The sequence below is a fragment of the Benincasa hispida genome, chromosome 1 (genome assembly GCF_027475165.1).
Source record: "Benincasa hispida cultivar pf3 chromosome 1, pf3_genome.v1.1, whole genome shotgun sequence".
NCBI classification, from domain to species: domain Eukaryota; kingdom Viridiplantae; phylum Streptophyta; class Magnoliopsida; order Cucurbitales; family Cucurbitaceae; genus Benincasa; species Benincasa hispida.
Genome location: NC_143478.1, coordinates 40,871,018 through 40,895,193, shown reverse-complemented (window position 1 = coordinate 40,895,193; position 24,176 = coordinate 40,871,018).

Here is a 24,176-nt window from a genome sequence, read left to right as displayed (position 1 = left end):
TTGTCGTTTAGAAGAAGCTACACGATCGTGTAGGATTTACTGAACGGTCGTTTAGGAAAAGGTACACGATCGTTTAGTAAAAACGACACACTATACGATCGTTTAGATAATCTATGCGATCGTGTAGGCGACAGTGTGCGATCGTTTAGGTGTGAGGTAGACGGTCATTTAGGCAGAGAGGAGCATCGTATAGTCTCTCGATTCTTTAAGTGATCGTTTAGCATTCTACCAACGCGCGCCTGCGATTTCTTTTCGGATGAGTGACGGACGACGCAAAAATGAAAACTCTTTTCATTTTTATTTCATCGATTATAATAATCGACTCATTCCCACTAAGCCACGTCCAAATGCAAATTTTGGGATAATTATCATATAATTAACCAACTAAAATATTAATAAATATAATCATATTATATTTTTATCCTATAGTTTAATGTCACATATCTACTATAGTATTTTCTCCTCTACTTGATATAAATCATATTTATATCTAATTTCCTCCAAAATAATGTATCTCATACATTTAGTGAATTATATAATATATAATTAATCAGTCCAATTATATCATATATAATCGAACTTTCTCTTGTCAATTTGAACATTTCAAATTAACCCAAACACTAGTTTTTGACTTTATCCAAGCTACCCAAGGGACCTAATGGACCTATGGCTTGAAGCTCCAACGGTCCGTGAATAACTGACTAAACTCTTTAGCCACGAGATCCACCATCCATTAACTGTCAGGCATTCCACTAAAGACCAACAGCTGAACTCTTCTTACCACATATATATTTCTACGTCCATTGGATATAACCAATCATGAGTACGATGATCCTTCACATATGCTCGTAAGTACTGCTGGACCAAATTACCGTTTTCCCCCTGTAGTTACATCTCACTCTTTAAGTACCACTGATTCCTCTAATGAACAATACAACATAGTCCAACTATATGTAAACACCTCTCAGGCCAAGAGAAGGTGTGTGGCGCAACATCGTTCAAGCCCTAGAATCAACCTTTAAGGGAGCTATCTATCTACTTACCCCTGCCTCGGGGAAGGAGTGAATTCCATCTTGTGTAGCTGAGTTCCCAGCTCCTAAATCAGGCGAATCCCCAAAATGGTAGGTTTGAATCGGTAAACTGGTCACTCGCACCTATACAAATCAAAGGACCGCCCTCAATGACAGGAGATCCCAACTCACTCAGGATTGAGGTCATGTTACCTATGGTCATCCTAGTGAAGTGAAGTCTCTGTCATGAATGGTGTTATGTAACAAGATGTTAACACTTCGTGGTCAAGTCTTATACAAACTCTTTGTATAGGACGCCCCCGCTCGCATGTCCCCAACACGAATGATCAGGATCAGACCATCTGTGACAAGTCACAACACTTGTGACCATTCCACAAAGCGGGCCACATCCGTAGCGTTACCAGGATAAGGTTTCCCTCCTATATCCATATACTACAGACCATTTTGGTTATCACTCAAGACATGATCCACTTGTACGTCACCACATACATGCTTGAGTCACATACAGATAACCAAGGATTTTATGTTTATTGGTTTTTGGTAAAGCAAATAAAACAAGTAACTGAGCAAAAATACAAGATGTGAAGTAAATATCATATATTAATAACACAAGCGTTCGTACATACCGTTTACAAACTACAGGACACAAGACTTTAGGGCATCAACCCCAACACTATCTTCTTGAAAGAAGACCACATTTGGGATCATAAACCATGAAGTAAGCTTATTTTACATGAGACTTCTAGTGAGACTACTGAGGGTTTAACAAAAGTTGTTGAACAGACTGACAGATTAACAAGAGTTGTTGAGGTTGGTACATCTACTTAACCATCTCAAGAGTTAAGACTGCCTTGACATAGTGGGAGAGTTATGAACCCACCAGATCGCTACATGGGTTTGACTGAAGCCCAGAACGTTATTTCTAATGATGGGGTCGAGGATCCATTGTCTTATAAGCAAGCAATAGAGGATGTTAACAAGGATGAGTGGATTAAGGCCATGAACCAAGAAATGGAGTCTATGTACTTCAATAAAGTCTGGGAGCTTGTGGATCAGCCTGATGGGGTAAAACCTATAGGGTGTAAGTGGGTCTACAAGTGAAAATAAGGTATATATGGAAAGGTGCAAACCTTTAAGGCTAGACTCGTGGCAAAAAGTTATACCCAGTTTAAGGGATCTATCAGGATACTCTTGTCCATAATCAATGGCAAATGGACGTCAAGACTGCCTTTCTTAATGGTAATCTTGAGGAGACCATCTACATGGCTCAACCAGAGGGATTCATTGTTCCAGATCAAGAGCAAAGAGTTGGCAAGCTAAACAGGTCCATTTATGGGCTGAAACAAGCGTCTAGATTGTGGAACATTAGGTTTGACAGTGCGGTCAAATCGTTTAGTTTTGATTAGAATGTTGATGAGTCTTGTGTTATCAACAACTCAGTAGCTTTCCTGGTACTGTATGTGGATGATATCCTACTCATTGGGAATGATGTAGGGTTTCTAACTGACATTAAGAAGTGGCTAGCTGTCCAATTCCAAATGAAAGATGTAAGTGAGGCGCAGTATGTTCTAGGGATCCAGATGTTGATCAGGTACAGGATGTAAGTTATAAATAATAATATATTTCATGAGATGAAATTTTAAAAGTAGGTTATAAATATAATATGGTAATTTGGTTATCATATATATTTATAATAATATTAATTATTGGATAATTATCTCTTTTTCTCTAATAACTAATTGTGAGGGAGATTATTGGTGGTTTTATGGTAACCGTGAGTTAAAAGAAAAAATGTTTTTCTTAATTTTAGAAGAGTTGCTTAATTCGGAAAGGAACTCACGGAATGCTGTCAAGTAAAATCGTTTCACTAAACGATAGCTAGTAGAGAGACTAAACGATCGTGGAGTGTTACTATGTGATAGTTCACTTAGCTGGTCATAGTTAAACGAGTGCAGGGCATTATCTATACGATAGGCTGCCTTCTTCTACACGATTGAGCATTCGTCTATACGATAGACACTTCTCACTTCTCATCTCCCACTTGTCCAATCGTCTACATGATTGTTGTTCCTCCATTCTCGTCCTCTAACCAAGTTCATACAGAGCCCACCCTTCTAGATTCTCACACCGAGAATACCAAGGTAACCATTGGGGTGGTATCCTCACTCAACTCGACTGAGTTCGAAGTTTTTGGATGCCATTCGTTGTGTGTTCGCACTGTTCGTATGGTGGTTGCTATTGATCATACTGTGTTGCGTTCATTGTGTTCGAGCGTTCGTGTCTTGCTGTCTTGGAGACTGATCGAGCATTCATGATCGAGGGAGTTTGAAGCATGAGTCGTTAAAGGTATGATACTCTATCCTTTGATCTTATCTGAAAGCATGCTATAATTTCATATTGTGCATGACCTGTTAATTTCCGTTTCTTGACTGTAATTGTGTATGTTCAATATCGAATAGAATTTGGAACGATCATTCTGCTGCTCATAGAAATCCTCATGTCTGATTTCCTTCAGGAACAAGTTCCATGCACCTACTAATAAATAGCTATCTGTAAAACTTACTTAAAGTAGGTCCAACTTAACAACTCCTCTAAGCTTAAATTGGACGCTATTTAACAGTAGAAGATCCCAGTTAAGTTCAACGCATATGTAGCAACCCTTCCAAGCTGCATCAAAACATTAAAAGCTTTGCTGCAGAAAAGAGTTAAAAAAAAAATCATAATCACATTCATATGAAATTTAACAATTTCAATAGAATATCGCTACTACCAAGTAAGAATATCATATTTTTCACAAAAGGACTTGAGTAAACAACAAAGTACCTTCTTGAGTTGGTTTTAGTAACTCACTTCTTCCCAACCCTAAAAGAATAGCAATTGTAAGCATTACAAAGTACTTCTTGAACTAAGACGTATGCATCCCATGTGCTGCAGCATAATGACTCTCTCATGATTGTATTCCATGCTTGATTATGACATCCCGTTCTTCCTCAAGTATATTGAAAAGTGTTAAAACAGTAACTATTTAAAGTGAAACCGACATTTTATCTTACTTTTATCTCTCAACAAAATTGTAGACATCCTATATATAAAAGATCTAAAAGAGAGAGATAAAAAAAGAGAGAAATCAATGAGTTAGAAGAATTTATCTGTAATGTTTTTACCTTTCTACTTCGCAAGAAATCTCAGCTCTTTTCGTGGACGTAGGCACCTCTTGCCAAACCATGTTAAAATATTGTTGTCTACTTCTCATCCCTTACCTTGCATGCGTAAATCTGCATTATAAGTCTTTCTATCTTTAAAAAAAATTGTCATTATTGCTAAGCATTGAGAGTTCTCAACCTTTCTCTTCCTTCTTTGTACAAAATAATTTCATTTTTCCTCAGCATTCAAACATAAGATAGAATCACCAGCAAGTAAATCAATTATGATCTCAATATCTTCTTTTCATTTAATAAGAAACTACGCACAATATTAATAATACTTTAAAATATAAAGAGAGTGATAAAGCATCAATCTGAAAGAGGTCAAGGGAACTACTGAAAAGATGGAAGCCTAAAAAATAGTTTTAAAAAAATGAGTGGTGTTTGTATTTATGGTTTCTATGGAGCTACATTAATTCCTCCCATTAAAAGAAAAAAGTATCCCATATAAAAATTTTATGGAAAGAGAACTCCCAAGAGATGATTGTAATTGTAGTCTCGAAAAAAAACACTGATAAAGAATTGTAACAAAAAAAAATGTTGTGAGGTATGCTAGATTAGGCCCAGGAACATAAGTCAAAATAATATTCATAACATGAAATGAGCAACAGAAGCAAGATTAGAATAATAAAGCCTTCTTCAACCTCAGGCTTTAAATTGGGATAACTTGTTTGACGTCGTGACATGTTAAAAACCTATTTGTGAAATCAATAAAAAAGAAAACATAAAAAGTACGAAGCAAATAAACGACCTTTAAGCCTAAGCCATGCGTGCATCATCTTGTGACCCAGGATAGATCTTGTCAATAACCTGAAATGAAGAAGTTACTTCACGGTCCTTCTGAAGAACATAATACACATAAAAATGTGTACTTGGATACTTTGACAAGGAAACCATACCTAGAGAGACCATATAAAACGAGAATAACAGTAACTTCATATCGACGGATTAATCTATAAGGCTCTATAAACATGTCGACTATACGGTAGCCTGCGCCAATCCTCGGCCTCTTTGAGATCTGCAAATTTTGTTGAGAATATAATAACATACCACATTGAACAAATTAAATTTGTGTAACTAGAAATTGAGAAATATCTAAGAGAGGGGAAATGTCATACGGTAGCAACAGTTTGCTCTTCTGATAAGCAGAGTCCTCTAGTTTCCGACAAGTGATGATGACCCTGTTAACCACAAGCAAAAAGAAAAAAATCAAATGAGTTCTTGATAAGGACAACGATGACATGCATTGCTTGACACAAACAAGGTCCATTAGCTCTTACATTCTTTTCTCCTTCCATGGCCTCATTAAACACTTTCCTCTTAACCAACAACATGGGAACTTGTTGTTCCATTTTCATATTCAAACTCTCTTAAAATTCTTAAATTTTGAGGTATAATGGTTGACATTCATGAGTATTCATGATTGCTGAGTCCAAACACTCTAAAAAGAGCTTCTGTCCATCATCAAGCAAAAGATAACTAGTGTCTCTTGGCTGCATCATTTAAAAAGTTAGTTCTGAGTCCAACTACAACCAACTGATGTATGGAAAGCAATGATCAAAAAATTGTTTCACATCGAGTTTAAACCAAGATGACAAGAGCCATTTTCTAAAGATATCGTTTCTTCCTAATATGCACATGTGACCGGTTGAAGGGGATAGGGTAAACATAATGAGACAAAAAGTAATTTCGAAAAGTACCTCCATTGTTACACAGCTACAACATCTCGGAGTTCCATCCTTTTCAATTCAATAGCTGTTGGAGGGTTGTCGTTGCTATTTGAGTACACAAAGACTTGAGCCTGTCGCATGACATCGTTCGAACCAGCCTAGCATAGATTCAAGCATAGCTTAACTAAAATAAACATGATCGGAAGAGTGCAGAACGATCGTCTAGCAGCATTGAATAAAAGCCAAAAACAAGAATGAAGAGAAAACAACATTTGAAATTTTGAAAGTTAATCATTCGTACCAATATGTAGTCTTTTATATGAAATTCAACTTTCTACATACATTCAAGTCCAAATCTACAAAATCATTTATATCAGGGAATGAGAGTACCTGCAAGGAGAATATATCAAAAGTGTTTTGCCCATCACTCAACATTACTGCAACAAGGAAGATAACCTTCGCAATTTTGAAATGAAATAATTCCATTGCATAGAGATACAAGCACCACCAAAATCAAGCCCAACTAGGATAACCTGCATAAGTTAAGAAGATAAAAGAAATAAAGCTTCGAGGGAGTCAAGTGCAAAATACAATACCTTAATAAAAAAATAGACAATCGAAATAGAAAAACATATCTCAATAACATTTTTGTTAAATCACCACTAAACCCGAGCGTTCGTCCAAAAATTAGGCTCAAGTAATTTTAATACTCTCCGTGAATTTTCAACACCCATAAGCACACATATGTATGAATACCAATGCCTACAGAACATAAATCTATATATGGACATATATACTTGAATGTGTATATATATATATAGATAGTAAATTGGGTTAAAAGGATGGAAACCTTTTCGCCAGTAGGAAGCTTTTCAAGAACATCCGTGAGCGGTTGCACATATTGCGAGAGATCTGTGATGCTGTTTGGATCAAATGAATGAATTCCTGAACCAGTTAAGTCTATCATCGTAGCTCTGTAGCCTGCTTCTTCAAGAAGAGCAATAGTTTTATACCAATACCAAGCACCAAAACCCCCTCCATGGACAAGAACAAAGTGATTTGTTTCCAAGTTATCTAGCTTTATGTCCTGTCAATTTGAAACTTATTAGAACCATAAATGCTTTTGGCAGGAAACTCAGAAAATAACCTTTTGGAATAATATGTGAAAAAGACAAATAATCAGCAAAAACTCTATTGATAATTTGAACAATCCAATTAGTTTGTTTAGAAACTTGACATAGAAGTTCATCTATACAAATGCTATTGTTTCCTATGTCCTTTTATATTAGTGCACTCATTCTGATTCTAAATTGAAATCGTAAGAATTAGACGCATACAAATATATAATTAATTCATCATGTATAATTTGAAAGAGGAAAATGAAGCAGTTAGTAAACAAAAATTAAGACTATCATTCTTTCCCCCCTGTTAGCCAAAATTAATTTTCAACTATCCTCCTTGTAGTTTAAATAAGTCTAAATTTAACATACAATTACAATGAAGTTGTTCATTAAATACAGGATGGGAAAACGATAATTCACTTCACCGTACTTTGAATGATTAGAATCTTTAAAAGCTCTCATTAGGGTCCAATTGATTAAACTTCCCGTTAAAATTGGTCCAAAACTGATCCAGAAATAATCCAGTTCCCACACAGACAAAATTAAAATTCCTTTCACACAATGCACACACAATCCACAACACAAAAATTTTCAATCAACACTCATCCGTAACAGTTAAACATCGAATCCCCGATCATCCATACCAATCATAGTCACACAATCAAATATAAAACTCAATGAACCTGATTAACAAGTTACTGAGGTTGAAGGAGAGGGTCGGTGAGGGCGCGAGCTCGAGAACTCGAACTCCCCGTCAAGGCGTTCCGATTCTTCTTATTGGAGGTCGGCTGCCGGGTTGAAGGAGGGGATCGATGATTGATGCTTGGTCGGGTTGTGGGTTTCGCGTGGAAGGATGAAAGGAGTCGCGTTGGAAAGGTTTCACGTGGGTTGTGGGTGAGTGGAAGTATGAGAATGAAAGGAAAAAGAAAATTGGGGGGGGGGGGAATTGGTTTTGTTTTGTCTTTGTTTTTGTTTTTTTTTTTTGAAAATGGATCTTTAATGTCGGTTTTAAACTGACATTAAAGATTCACTTTTTTTAAAAAACAAAACTGACATTATACATTCGATTTAATTTTATCCAACTGACATTAAAGTCCAAAATTCTTGTAGTGTAAACATTAATTAAATGTCACAATTCAACAATATTCAATCAAACATATATAAAAGAAACATAATAGAAATCATTCATAATAATAATCAAATTTAAACATTCAACACATCGGAATTCAAGAAAACAATTCAATAGATAATTATTTTATAAAAGTCAAATACAACAATAAACCATTGATCACATATATATTATAATCAATTGGCAACATACAGTGGAAATTACTTATGAGTAGTCATACAACTATACAATTAAACAACACGATTATAAAACACACAAATCAGTAACTTATGATAGAATCCACTTACCTCAAGCTTGAAATCCAAATCATCTGTAAGATTCCTATATAACATCTATCATGATTTCAATTAGTTTTTTACAAATTAAATTTTAGTTTCCTAAAGGAAGCTCATTAGCTAGTTAAATACACTAAGTTGTTTAGCTAACCTATACTACATATTAATTATCATAGTTATCATTACTAATAAAATTATTACATAAATCTCATAACTTAATCTTTTTAGTGATCTTATTATTCTTTAACTTATACCTAAAAATACATGAAAATTATTTGTAAATATTAAACTTAATGAAAGAAATTGAAAACTCGAGTAATAGTGTTTTTACCAAAATTTAACCCTATGAAAAATAGATCATAAAAAATTAATTTTAATGTCTTAAACATACTTTTTGGCTAACTCTAAGCTATTAGTCATGATTTCAAAGTTTTATAGCCAACCTATTTTAATTTTGATATTAAACAAGCAAAACTATAAAGATCGCATAAATCAAGAAAACACAAATTTAGACTAGCTTTAGGAACTATTTTGAACCATTTTTCATTTTGATTTTCTTGCCTAAAATCAATATCCTAAGATCTACATAGCACTAAAAGAGCATCTAACAATGCCCAAGGAAAATTGAAAGATAGAGAGAGCGGCCCTTACCATTGGATATGTTTTTGTCTCTATCGTAAAGATGATGAAGAAACTTTAAATATCTAAATAGCTTGAAATAATGCTAGAATATATTAGGAAGAGGGTATGAACATGTTTGAGATCTATGAAAATTAATAGAAAAAGGTTCACTATAAAACTAGATTGAAAACGATCGTTTCATACCGATTTGATGCAATCGTTGAACAATCTTGTGAGATTCAAGAACACCAATTCAAATAACTTTTACAACTCACCATTCTCTCTAAGAAGTGTGATTTACAACATTAGACAGGGTGAAAGAAGAATTTTTTAGATTTTTTTAGTCTATCTTGAAGGATAAATGGAAAGCCATTTAAATAACTGAAGAGATAAGGTTTTTGCAAAGTGATCAAGCTCTTCTTCTCTTTCCTCCATGCATGCACGACCATGTAGTCTTTTAATGGAATTTTTGGCTCCTTAATTTACCCACCTAAACTCTTACATCCCTAATTATCTTGTTTTAAATTCTTGATAATTCAAAAATTACAAACGACAAAATTTGAAAATAATAAGACCATACATCCTCTTAATTAATATCACATTCTTGACAAAATTTGAAAATAATAAGACCATACATCCTCTTAATTAATATCACATTCTTACCAAGTTAACTAATCTTCTACTTATATTCATTCTTCCCTTCTATATTCAAATAACTAAATATAAATATAACTATGTTACTAATATTTAGTGTGAACTTTTAGAATTATAATAATGATGTACAAAAAAAAAATATTAAAATCAACTTTGAACAAGAATTATATAAATTAAGGTTAGTAGCTCTCAATTATCTTAAATTAAGTTTCCAAGGGATCAGAAACTAAATTTAAACAACTTATTAAAATAGTTATTTAAATTAGAAAAAGCATAATTATATTAAAAATTACGAAAATACCCTTAATAATTGTTCAGGTCATTACAAATGTAGTGAGGTTGTTAACCCTAATAGACACTTTCCATATTCTTTCCATCTTTTTCTCTCCCTAGAACTTATGATGGATTTGTTGTGTGAGGAGCACACCACTTCATGGATGTTTCGATGGTGGTATGCAACATAAGATAGGGATACTTATGCAAGGATGTCAGAGTGCTAAGTTGTAAATACCCTAGTTTCCTACTTATTTCTAGGATGCTACTTCATGCATGCATAGACTTAACCGTACATTTTTTTTTTCTAAACAATTAAATAAAAGAGCCGAAATTTTATTTAATAATGCTCAAATGAGCAAAGGTAAGAAAACATATATAAATAATAATAATAAAATAAAAAAATAAAATAAAATAAAAATTTACCGTTTGGGGTACCCCTAAACCCAACTTTAAAATGAAAGAAAAAAAACAATTAAATAGTCAAATAATAAAATTAATGAATTTTTCATGAGAGTTTAAAACGCCTAACTCCTAAACCAGACTCCAAAAATATGACACTAAGTGCAGAAGTAGTAATTCGTCCTAATGGCTAGGTCACAGATCTCTCTTGTCATGCGCCGGTCTATCATTACGCTTACCTGAAAAAAATAGAAAAAGAAAAGGGTGAGTATAAAAGTATACTTAGTAAGCGGCCTACTACTGGGCCCATTCAGTGATCTGTTAGTCTTTCCATTGGACCAAAGTGCACAAGGGCATCATAGGCGTAGACATAGGCATAGACATAAGGGGCGAATCCGAAGGCACGCTTTCATAAGTAGTGACACCAAAGGTCACAGGCATAAAAACAAGTGGTGATCCCAAAAAGGACACCGTACATAAGCATAGGGTGTGGGCTCGAAGGCTCACAACATGCAATGTGCATAGTCCAATAGTAATACTAACAGTCACTAAAATATCATATGGACATAAGCATGCAATCATGAATCCTGGCACTAACAGTCATTAAAATCTCAGACAGACATAAGCATGCAATCAAGGTCATGAATCAGCATCTAACTTTATCACAATTACCCATACATCAAACTTTATCACAGTTACCCATACATCAATCCTTATCACAGTTTACTCATACATCAAACTTTACCACAGTCTACTCATACATCAAATTTCAGCACAGTTACCCATACATCAAACTTTATCACAGTTTACTCATACATACAGTGACATAAGATTTTTTTTTCCTTCTGACTAACAGGCTTATCAAGATCCTAGGGCAAAACCGGCAGTAAACCACTTACCTCGGGATAATGAACTGACCCAAAACAAACCCTTACTCTGCTCGAAAACTTCCTTCACTGCCACACGTTTCTGAAACCAACCACAAATTCCATGGGTGAAGGTTAGCTTAGGCCCAAGAATTCCAAATGACGATGGGCTACCAAAAAAGGAACCAAAACTTACCCCAACAGACAGATCGGTCGGAATCACCACGATTCGACGGCAACCAGAATCAGCGGCTAGCGGATGGAGAGAACGACGCGGTTGAGTGAGAGAGATGCGGCTTTGAGTCGCAACTTCGGCTGTTCGATCGTCATTTTGAGTCGACGACGAAAACAAGCACGGCTCCTCGTGACTTCAGCGGCTTCGGCGGCTTCGGGCTTGGTCAATGGCGAAGACAAGTGCGGGTCCTCTCGATGGTTAGATGCAGGAGGTCGGCCAAAAAAGAAGAGAAAAAGAAAACCTCAATGATGAGGCGGCGGCAGGAAGGGTACAGTGAAGAGAATCGTGAGGGCTGGAAGGAGTAAGAAGAAGAGAAAAAAAGAAAAAAGATTTTTTCCCTTTTTTTCTTTTGCACACAGCCTGAGGTTCCCCAACCCTCATTTATAACCCTAATTCCCCTTCTCCTTTTCCTTAATTAACTATTAACTCTTTCTCTCTCATTTTTTTTAATAAATAAATGTATAAATCTTTGGGGCGTCATGCTCTTCCCCCCTTAATAAACTTTCGTCCTCTAAAGTTCTAATCTTGAAAGAGCTCTAGATACAGTGCTCTCATCTCGTCATCTCGTTCCCAAGTTGCTTCCTCAAACTGATGGTTCTGCCACATAACCTTTACCAGTGGCACCTCCTTGCTATGCAAAACTTTCACCTCTCTGGCCATAATTTACGCAGACTTTTCCTTGTAACTCAAGTTTTCATTCAGCTGCAAGAGCTCAAAGTCCACCATATGAGACGGGTCTGTTAAATAATTCCTCAGCATGGAGATATGAAAGACATTATGGACCGTGGAGAGAGATGGTGGCAAGGCCAAATGGTAAGCCACAGAGCCGACTCGCTCTAAGATCTAAAATGGCCCTACAAAAGGCGAACTTAGCTTACCCTTCTTCCCAAATCTCAGTACACCCTTCATCGACGCCACTCTTAGGAACACTTTGTCACCTGCCTCGAACTCCAGATATTTACGCCTGACATCAGCATAACTTTTCTGTCTACTTTGTACTGCTAGCATTCTAGCCCTGATCTTCTTCATGGCTTCATTCGTCAACTCTATTAACTCAGTTCCCACCAGTTTCCTCTCCCCAATCTCACCCTAGCAAATAGAAGACCTGCAACCTCTGCCGTAAAGAGCTTCAAACGGCAACATGCCAATGGTAGCCTGATAGCTATTATTATAAGCAAACTCTGCCAAATGCAAGTGGGAGTCCCAACCCCTTGAGAATTCCAACGCACAAGCACGCAACATGTCCTCCAACGTCTGATTTAAACGTTCTGTTTGCCCATCAGTTTGGGGGTGAAAAGTTGTACTGAAGTTCAACCGCAACCCTAAAGCTACCTAGAGGCTCTTTACTGGAGGTGAAACGAGGGTCCCTATTGGACACAATTGATACTGGCACACCATGCAATCTTACTATCTCCTTCATATATAGCTGAGCCCACTTACTCATCGTGTACGTGGGTTTTCCTGGAATAAAATGTGCCACCTCGGTGAATCTGTCTATCACAACCCAAATCACTGAGAAACCGTCCGTTGTCCTGGGCAAACTTATAATAAAATCCATAACCACGCTCTCCCATTTCCATTCTAACACATCCAATGGTTGTAGCAAGCCTACTATCTTTTGCCTCGAGACTTTCACCTGCTAACAGACTAAACATCTGCTGACATAGTCAGCTATCTCCCTTTTCATATTGGGCTACCAGTAATACTGCTTCACATCTTGGTACATTTTGGTACTACTTGAGTGCATCGAGAATGGAGAGTTATGAGCTTCTGCCAACAATTCCCCTTTCAGGCCATCATTTGCTGGGATGCACAACCGTCCTTGATACAAAAGACCTTTGTCCATCGACATTGAAAAATCATTTGCTTGGCCCGACCTACCTGGTAACATTTCTGAACCAGATCCGGATCACCCTACTGTGCAACAATAATCCTCTGCCTCAAGGTAAGTTGCACTGTTAACTGAGCTAGCTGCGAAGTGACTTCCCCCACTGCCACCGTAATCTTTGCTCGCTCCAGATCCTTACACAACTAAACCTGCTTAGTGATCAAAGTGGCCGAATGAGCGACCTTTTGACTGAGGGCATCGGCTACCACATTCATCTTACCTGGGTGGTAGAGGATCTCATAGTCGTAATCCTTTACTAACTCGAGCCACCTGCGCTGCCTCATGTTTAACTCTTTCTGGGTGAAGAAGTATTCCAGATTCTTGTGGTTGGTGGAAACCTGGATCTTTTCCCTATACAAGTAGTGCCTTCAGATCTTTAGGGCAAACACCACCACTACCAATTCCAAGTCATGGGTAGGATAGTTTCGCTCATGATTTTTCAACTGGCGGGAGGCATAGGCGACCACTCGACCATGTTGCATAAGCACGCAACCCAAACCCTTCTTAGAAGCATCACTGTAGATTACGAAGTTCCTGGAGCCGTCTGGTATGGTGAAAACCGGAGCTGAAACCAACCTCTGCTTTAGGTCCTGAAAACTGTCCTCACAAGCTTTGCTCCAAACAAATGAAGCTCCCTTCCTGGTTAGCTGAGTCAACGGCGTGGCCATGCTAGAGAAATTCTTTACAAACCTACGATAGTACCCAGCCAATCCCAGGAAGCTACACACCTCACTGACCGTTGTAGGGTGGGGTCAATTGGTAACAGCCTCAATCTTAGCTGGATCCATTAAAACCCCGTCCTTCGACACCACGTGCCCAAGGAAGGACACCTTTCGTAGCCAGAACTCACACTTAAAAAACTTTGCATACAATTTGTTTTCCCTCAGTGTTCCTAGGACTTTCCTAAGATGTTCCTCATGTTCCACCTCTGTCTTGGAGTAGGCTAAAATGTCATCAATGAAAACGATTACAAAGGTGTCCAGAAAGTCCCTGAACACCCGGTTCATCAAATCCATGAATACCGCTGGAGCATTTGTCAGGCTAAAAGACATCATAATGAACTCGTAATGCCCGTATCTAGATCAGAACGCAGTCTTCGGGATATCACTGTTCCTGATCCTCAGCTGATGGTAACCTGATCGTAGGTCAATCTTGGAAAATACAGTAGTACCCAGCTGGTCAAACATGTCATTGATTCTAGGAAGCAGGTACTTGTTCTTGATGGTCACCTTATTCAACTCTTTGTAGTTTATGCATAAACGTAACGACACATTTTTTTTCTTCACAAACAGCACTTGTGCACCCCACGGAGAAACACTGGGTCGTATGAACCCTTAATCAAGCAGTTCCTTCAATTGAACCTTCAGTTCTTTCAATTCTTCTGGAGCCATTCTGTACAACGCTTTGGATAATAGAATAGTGTCTGGCTCCAGTTCGATCGTAAAATCAATCTCCCTTGGTGGAGGAAATCCTGGAAGTTCTTCCAGAAATACATCGGGATAATTTCTCACAACTGGCTCAGAGGTTAGTGCAACCTCAGTTTCTCTTGTGTCAACTACGCTAGCCAAGATAGTCTAGACACCTTTATTAATCAACCTTTTGGCCTTCACCGCTGAAATCACCTTAGGCAAAACTACCGTCTCGGCCCCCTTGAACTTAAAACTGGCTTCCCAAAGGGGGTTAAAAATCACCTCCTTACGAGAACAGTCTATGCTAGCATGGTTGGTGATAAGGGGCAGAAATGCACGTTATTACAGTGCTAAGTTATTAAACAATGCGGGTTTGCGTTGATAAAATATATAAGATTGCGTGTAAAAAGTATTCAGTTTGTGACATTGCGCGCATGCGTTCATCGCATAAAAACAGTTAACTTTTGTATTTTTGTGCAGAATATGCGTTGATGCAAAGCGTAAAATGCGATAACAAGAAAGCAACGGTCGAGCACAGCATTACCGCAAGGCTTTGCAGTGATTTGTGCTTGCAAACATTTGCTCAAGAAGGATTGTTGCATAGAGCCGCCACAGCTTGGTGGGTGAATTTGGGTGAAAAGCATAATAAATCACGTTGGGACAGAAAGCTGATGATGGTCTATTTCGAATTAAGTTGACAAGTCGCTAACGAACTACTGTAACAAGTACAATCAACTTTTCGGTGACAAATAATCAGCGCATCAGACAGAGAATTAATGTTATCCCATCAGTGCAATCATAAGAGAGAAGCAGCCTTTCATCCCGAAGCTCTATAAATACTAAAGGCAACATTCAGTGAAGGAGTTCGGACAGTTCGGATAGTTAGATAATTTTCACTTAGATAGAAGTAGTTTTTCTTTTAAGGCGGAGTGAGAGAAGGGAAGAGACGCCGGAAGATCGCTCTAGTCAGCTCGAGAGAGAACTTAGAAGCGTGGAAAGCAGAGAGAAGGCCGACTCTCGTGAGAGCGAGACTATCTTTGGAATAAAGTAGAGAAGAACAGTGTAAAAAGCCTTGGGAAGCAAGAGATTGCTAGTAGGCTCTTTATTCTTATTCCACATTGTTATTTTGTATTTCAACTCTATATCTATAAAATGGAACTTGCTTATCTATATCTGTTTACTCTCTTAAAAGCACGCATGAGTAGCTAAATCCATTGAATGGGTTGAGAAGAACTAAGCTAACATGATCTAGGATCTTTATCGCATGTGATTGTCTTGTCTTATGTTGCGCTCAACACCCCTTTAGAGCTACTCGAGAGAGAGTCTAAAGAAAGAACCTAAGACTTGAGAGAGCTAGGTTAGAATCTAGACTCGAGAGAGCGAGATTAGATTTGCATAAACAAGAGATAGGGACTTAGAGATAAGCTCTGTTTGCCAACATGCATTGCATGCACCCTAGAGATAGGTTATTATATTATGGGGTCACCTTGTTTGTGTGTGTGTAAGTTTATCATCACATAGACAAGAATAGAGGTTTATGTGTAAGCCCTATAGACTTATCGCATATATCGCATGTGTTCTAGTATTAGAAGCCGTAGCATTTGCGTCGAGAGATGATTTGCTATTGTATGTGTGTTGTATGATCGCATAACATGAACGCATTTTAGGAAGTGTTAGCTGAAACCCTTCTCAACCCGTTCCCCGCATATTCATTGCATCTTTCGTATTATCTGCTCTTTTCGTAACTCCGCCGCATATATTTATTTTACACCGCAAATAAAAACCCAAAACAACTATTTGAATTATTTGGTTACCGCAAAGTCTTCTTGAAAATTATCACCACATACTGTTTTCCCTAGTCCCTGAGTTTGACCCTGGACTTACCAAGAAACTTAGTGGGGTTTATACTTGGATTCCGCTAAAAAAACTTGTTGCTCAACGCATTTCCATCACCGCATTTCATTCCATAATTTCACCTCATAAAATAATGCATCAATTGGCAGCCAACCAATCCATGCCCATAATTATGTCGAAATCACACATGTTTAACACTATCAGAGTCACATCAAGGGTACGGTTCGCTATTTCCAACTGACACGCTTTTATCTTTTTACTTGCTATCATAATCTCTCCTGACGGTGTAGACACTGATAAAACATAACCCAAGGGTTCCAAAACTAACATAGCATGCTTTACGAACAACAAAGAAATGAAAGAGTGAGACGAGCCAGAGTCAAACAATGTCAAGGCATAGTGCCCCAAGATTGGGAGCGTACCTGTCACCACTGTTCCCGAGTGCTCAGCTTCCTGACGACTGGTGGCATAGACCCGACCCTACTGCTGCTGTCGATTTGAACTACCCTGATGCGAACTATAGAGCTGACCCCCCGCACTTTCAGAACCACTACTAGGGCATTGGTCCACCGTATGCCCTATCTGCTTACATTTGAAACAAGTCCCTGTGCCAATCAGACAGAGTCCCCAATGATGCTTCCCGCATGACTTGGACATCGGTCTTTCCTTCCAAACTCCTCCTAAAGTAGTAACCTACCGTTGGGCATGCCCTACTAACCTTCTTGTACTCTAGACCTTCTGCGGAGGTCCCGGAGCTTTCGGCTCAAATTTCCTCTTTTGGTCAGGGGTCGGTTCCTCCGTCAGGGACTTCAGGAACTCTATCCTTGAAGGACAACCATTGCGTGCTGCCGTTTGGAAGGCTGCGGCATAGGTGGAAGGCTCGAGAGCTTGCACAATACCTCGCACCCCGTCCCGGAGTCCTTGCACAAACCTTTCAGCCCTCTTTGCTTCGGTAGACATTAGATCAAGGGCGAAGCAAGACAATTTGTCAAACTTTTTCTCATACTCTTCTACTGTCATGGTCCCCTGCTTCAAGTTCATGAACCCAACCTGTTTGTTATACCTCAGATGCTGAGATTGTGGATAGAAAAAATGGAGAGATGAAATACTCAAACATTAGGAAGAAAGATATTTTTGAAAGAATTTTCATTTTTCCTTTCATTTTTCTTTTATAATATAACTGAGCTGGACCAAATACAGTCTATAAAGATTGTATATTATTAGAATTAGTTTTTGATTGGTTAGTTAATTATTTTATTATTATTACCATCTGTATTCTAACTGTCTATTTATTCAGCCAATTCATCAGATGTTTTCAATCTCTCTCAAGGCTTTTCAAAAATTTTCTCCTCTTTTCCATGACTGACCTTCCTAATAATCCTTTTACTTCAATATTAATGGCAAATTGTCCATCTTCTTCCTCAGTTCTTGATCAATATTTGAACCTTTATTTTCTTCATCACTCTGATAGTACAAATCTTATACCCGTCTTAGATTTGTTGATAGAGTCTAATTATATATACTTCATTGAGTCGTGTTATGATTTTAAGGGTTCACAGTAAAAAACAAACTTGGATTTGTTGATGAAAATTTGTCCAAACTTGATGGGGATTTACGAAATTCATGAATTATTTATAACAGTGTAGTTATGGTGTGGATTATTAAATATAACACAACCCCAACAAGATGAGAAAACCAATGAGAAAAATCCTCAGTTCAAAGACTAGAGGAGCAAAAACAAAAGCTTGGTTGACCAAATTCTGGAGAGATGTGAGTAAAGCCCACAATTCCCAATCTAATCATCAAGGTATAAAAAAGAGGAAAGAGAAAAAGACATTGACTGTATCTTCCTCCCCACACTCTCAACATCAACATTAATCTTCAGCCGGCCCCTCACCGGCGGGCTTCAACCCAGCATACTGTTTGAGCACCCAAATCGATCGGAAGAGGACCGACCAAACAACTTCGTGTACAGTCTTTAGGGGTAGTCATTCAAACCACAAAAACCGAACCATTTCTAAAAATCAAACTGAAAACTCAGTGAAACGAAAAAATGCGGTTCGATCCGGTTTAAAGAAATTTTGAAATCGAATTAATTCGATTTGGTTCGGTTTCACTTTCGAAAACCGAATTTGAAACCAAACCGAATCATTTTTAACTAATATATATATTTATTTATTTATATATTTATAAAAAGAGTAAAACCGAACTGCTTTTAATTTAAAGAACAAAACCAAACTTAAAACCGAACCGAACCGAACCGAACCGCATATATAATATATATATATATATATATATATATATATATATATATATATTAAAAATGCGGTTTGGTTCAATTCGTTTGCATTTTAAAAAATTTGGTTCGGTTCGATTTGACCATCAAACCGAATCGAATCGAACCGTTTCCATTCTTAACCGTCTTTATTCATAATTTCTTTCATGATAAATCATTGGTGTATAATTAATATACCATAATAATAATGTATTTAGTTAGTTCAAATATTAATAATAATTATTATGTATTTATGTCATTAACATACTCAATATAAAGTATGTCAACGATAGTAGCATACAAATCATAGATAGATCAATGATGAATCAATAGTAAAATGTAGTATATACATCATATCTATAATATATGTATAACGTTGATTTATACAAATATAAAGTATATCAATAACGTATTAATAATGAAATGTATGAGTAATATATTAGTAGTATATCAATAATATACTAATACCAATTAAAAATAACTTCAAGTATAAAATAGTACTGCGTCATCAATAATATACCAATACTCATTCAAAATTTATTTTATATATAATATTGATGTATTAATAGTATATCAATACTATATTTATGCCGATGATATATTACAATATAAAGTATATCAATGATGTTTTAATAATGAAGCGTATCAAAATATGCCGGTAGTATATAATTAATGTATCTGTAATTTAATATATTAGTAGTGTTTCAATAGGACTATGTTCATGCACCATTTGCAATATTACATTTATTTATTTAATTGTCATTCATCATATTTCTGTGTATGAAAAGGTTAAATTTTAGATAATACTCTAACTTTGTAATATGTTTAAAAATTACTTTAAATGTTCAAAAGTTTCAATAATACCATTAAACTTAAAAAAAAATATTAAGAAGTACCCTTATCATTAGTTTTTATTTTATATAGAAAAAAATTAGTGTTTTGTTTAAAAAAATAAGTTTAAACTTTCAAATTTCTCATTCAAACTCCTACACTTTCAAGAAGGTCGAATTTTTAAAAAATACCCTTATCATTAGATATATCTCCCATCTCTTAAAAAAAGTTAACAAATGACATTTACCGTTGTAGTATATGGACCAAAATTATTTATCTATACTCATCACCTCCCTCTTTCATATTCTCCTATCTTCTTTGTTTCAATTTATGACTTAGCACTTTCCTATTTTTTCTCTCTTTTTACTTCTCTTTTTCAATACTATCTACTCCCTTTCTTCTATTTTCCAGTTTCTAAAACTATACTTTTCAATCAAGACATATAGACTATAGCAAGAAGACAGAAGAATAATGAAACCACTAAGGAATCATAGGACTTAAATGTTTTCTAATAAGGTTGTACGTTAGTAATTTAGTATGAATTTAATTTGTTGTTAGATTTACTACACGAAAAGAAAGACACATTAAAAATTTGAGTAATAATTTTGAAGACAACTAATGAGAGGGGAAAGAAAGAAAACATGTGTATCACCAAATTTTGGAGCAATGGAGACTTTGTTGATCCATTTTGCAGATCAAATTAGTCTATTGATAACTTGAATTTGTACAAGTTCTTCTCTCTTAAGGTTAGAACATTCAGAAGTAATTGAGATGAAATGCGTTGAAATCATAATAGAATATTATAAAATTCATTTCTATGCGTTCAATGACTTCAAATGAAAGGTTTGATTAAATTTGCATCACTAATCAATTGAATATGTAGAAATATAGACGAAAATAAAGGAAAAGGAGCCATACGTTGGACACCCAAAGATAAACCATGCATTGGAACCAAAGATGAACTATGCGGTAAAGCATTACTTCACAAAGCAAAGCGAGAAATCCAAAAGCAAGCCATGTGCGAAACTACTTAGTAACATAAATTAGAGTCAAACCCATTTGAGGGGATCATCGATAACTGCAACAACAAATGTGCAAAAGTTACCTGAAGTGCGTGCCACTATTCTGTATGGCAGAAATGGTCCGCACGTCCAACTGTATAAATATTATTGCTCAAAAAAAGAAAGATTCATTCATTCAGAAAGGAAGAATCAATGAGATTTGAGACCTTCATATACATGTGGAGTTCAAGAGAATTACCAGGCACACAACACCACCCTGGAGAAGAAGACTCGAAGGAGGATATTCTTTATCCCTTTATCACAGAGCATAAAATAGCATCCATATCAGATCATGGAAAGCACGAGAGTAACGCTAGCAATCATCATCTCCCCCATTCATCTCCTCATCTATCTCTATATCATTTTGTATTTTGTTTTCCATTTCTTTTTAGTTCATCTTACATTGTAACGAATTCTGCCTATTTTAATATATATAATGACTTCATCTTCATCTCCTTCCACTTTTATTTTTCTTTCCATGAGTAGCTAAATCTTTTGTGAGTTGGAATGAACTAATCCTCATTTCGGTGAGATTAATGATTTATGTGGCTGACTCACCGAGAGGTGGAGTCTTAAAGATTATGAATATAAACACGAGTTTATCATTAGGTTTAAAGGTTTAAGGATTACTTATTCCAACTCCATTTTCTCATATGTTCTTCTTTCCTTGATTCACTTCTCTGCTACGCATTCACTACCACGCACCCATCATTGCACATTCATCACTACACCTTCCACCTTTTACATGCATTTCTTTAGTTAATGCTTTACATATCATCACTCATACTACCCTTAATTAATATATACATCCTTGTGATCAATAGTAAAGAATCTTTAATTAATTTTGTCTTTCACTTAATCAAAATTTCGTGTTCCACCTCGGTCCTCATCGAGATTACCTCCTAAATGTTTATACTTGTGTTATTTAAGAGAAAAAATTGTTTTAATTTTTAGAGATTATCCTTACATTATTGATAACACGATTGAGCACAAATACACCACATGAAACTTCTATCTATAGTAATCAATTAAGAAAAGTTATTCATCATGATTGAAGATGATATTTATTTGCTGAAAATTGAGAGAAGATTTTTATTTTGGGATAACTTTGAAGGATTTCATGAGATTTCATACTTTAACTTAAAGTAGGTCGATTAATTTAAAATTATAAACTATTATCTCATAACAACTTTATGAAGTATATATATATATATAATTTAAATATGTATTAGTTCTAAATATTTTTTTAAATATAATTCTTATATATTTGAAAATAAAGGTCGTATGTATATATAAGAAACAAAACATAGATGAAAACAAATATTTATAACCATAATTCTTTATTAAATAAATCCACCGAAATTGAAGATTTTGAATTTAAAAAGATAATATCTTTCATAAAGAAAAACACCTAAAATCAAGGAAATGATATTATGATAAATCTTGCATCAATTGTATATATATATGCAAAATCCAAAACCTGTAAAAAAGAAAAAAAAAAGTATATATATGCAAAATAACTATATATACATGTGTATATGTGACAAAGTATGTAGAATATATATTCTAATAAAAACGATACTATAATTTTAAATTTGTACTTCCTCTAAATACATTTGGAATAACCCTATACATATTTAAAATAACATTGTATATATTTAAAATAACCTCATATTATACATAAAAGGTAAACAAAAATAAATATATAAACAAAACTTAATAAATATCCTTTTAAAAAAGAGTATAAAATTGGAACATTAGAAACATAATCCCCTAAAATTGCAAAATAGCCTACTAAATCAACCAACAAAGTTCACGATTTCAACAATGAAAATGGAATATTAGAAACAAAATTTTAATTAATAATGAAATATAAGAAATAGAAAGGATTTAATGCATAAAAATTTCACTAACAAAAGACTAAAAGCTTAATGGGCTTAAAAGTAAAAAAAATCCAATAATAAAAACCCAATCACTCTAACTCTTATTTGTTAAAAAATATAATAAGCCCAACTCAATATTAAAAGTTGAAAGATGTTTATAAAATGTGGTACTAATAGTTTTCGTCTATATATTGACATTTTTTTTAGTTTATTGATATACTTTGAAAATTTATAGATATTTTTGAAATAAAGTAATAAAGGTGGGAGTATTTTTAATTTTTTTAAAATCTAAAAGTATAATTAAAAATTTTGAAAGAAGTGATATATTTTCTATAATTAAAAAAAAAAAAAAACTCTTCGAGATAACTAGAAAACAAGAATCAATAATGATCCGTATAATATTAGTTAGTTAGTAGTATTGTGATAATTTAAATAAATAAATTAATAAATACTTCATTAATTTGTATTTTTTGTAAATGATTCCCAGGGCTAGAAATTAAGTTAGAAATATTTTTTTAATGATATGGTCAATAATAAATTAGGTTAGAAATATTTTTTAATGAAAAATAAATACAAGACAGCTGATTGGATAGCCATTTCCGTACGGACCTCAAATGTACTTGATTTTGACTTTTGGTAACTTCAGATCCGCTTGTTTTGTTTAGAAGATTTGGTCCGCTTGTTTTATTATTTCATTTTAAAAAAATAAAATGAAGACCATATGGCCAAATACGGTGTCGTGTCGCAGAGAAAGGATTGATAATTATTAATTGTTTAAGATAAAAAAAAAAAATTAAACTATATAATAAATTAGTTTATGCTCTCATCATTTGATGAATATACAAAATTATAGGGCCCAAGTGACATCATTCGCTTCAATATTTTTTTAAACCAATTTAGAATTTAGAATTTATAGTATATTAAAATGTAATGATAAATTATTATAATTAGTTTATGTTCTCATCGTTCACTTTTATATTTGCCTCTCTAAGGGAGAAGAAAGCTTTAGATTTTCTTTTTCTCGTTTACCTTACATTAATTTATCTGAAATAATGATAAAATAAGAAGTTGAATTCTTAAAGCTAAGACACCCATGTTTATTTCATTTATTCAAATTAAAATATTATTATTTTTTTAATAAGAAAATTTTCAAAAATAAAAAAAGTAAGAAAAACTATTTGCACAAAATAAAAAATTTTCCCTTAATCCTTTAGTCTTTTTGTTTATGTTCCCACTACCACTAGACCAACGAATGATGATTCAAATTATAATATTATTTTGGTCTTTGTATTTTGAGTTTTATTTTTATTTATTTTTATCTTGGCTACTTTTTTAAAACTAAAATTGTCTTTTTCTTTATAAAAAATATTAATCACAAAAAAAATTGTAATTATTAGTATAGAAAGAATGTAGGCTTAGGTAGTGAAACAATAGGGCAAGGGGCATGTTGACTTGGGTCATGAAACAATAAGGCAAGGGGCATGTTTAGAGAATT